Source organism: Thalassophryne amazonica, chromosome 13 (genome assembly GCF_902500255.1).
Source record: "Thalassophryne amazonica chromosome 13, fThaAma1.1, whole genome shotgun sequence".
Classification (NCBI taxonomy): Eukaryota; Metazoa; Chordata; class Actinopteri; order Batrachoidiformes; family Batrachoididae; genus Thalassophryne; species Thalassophryne amazonica.
In genome coordinates this window covers 24,732,602-24,733,517 of record NC_047115.1, presented here as the reverse complement: position 1 = coordinate 24,733,517, position 916 = coordinate 24,732,602, and positions in this window count along the sequence as shown.

Here is a 916-nt window from a genome sequence, read left to right as displayed (position 1 = left end):
CACTCTGAACAAACAGATCAATGCAAAAATTAAGACATATACACACACATACATGCATATACACACATACATACATATGCATATATGCATATATACATCCGCATACATATATACATCTGCATGCATATATGCATACATATATACATCTGCATACATACATACATCCGCATATATACATCCGCATGCATATATACATCCGCATATATACATCCGCATGCATATATGCATACATATATACATCCGCATACATACATACATCCGCATATATACATCTGCATACATACATACATCCGCATATATACATCCGCATACATACATACATCCGCATATATACATCCGCATGCATATATACATCCGCATATATACATGCATACGCATACATGCATACGCATACATGCATGCGCATACATGCATGCGCATACGCATACATGCATACGCATACATGCATGCGCATACATGCATACATGCATGCGCATACATGCATACGCATACATGCATGCGCATACATGCATACATGCATACGCATACATGCATACGCATACATGCATACGCATACATGCATACATACATGCATACATACATGCATACGCATACATGCATACATACATACGCATACATGCATACGCATACATGCATACGCATACATACGTGCATATGCATGCATACATATGCATACATACGCATACATGCGTGCATCAATCAATCAATCAATCAATTTTTTTATATAGCGCCAAATCACAACAAACAGTTGCCCCAAGGCGCTTTATATTGTAAGGCAAGGCCATACAATAATTATGTAAAACCCCAACGGTCAAAACGACCCCCTGTGAGCAAGCACTGGCTACAGTGGGAAGGAAAAAACTCCCTTTTAACAGGAAGAAACCTCCAGCAGAACCAGGCTCAGGGAGGGGCAGTC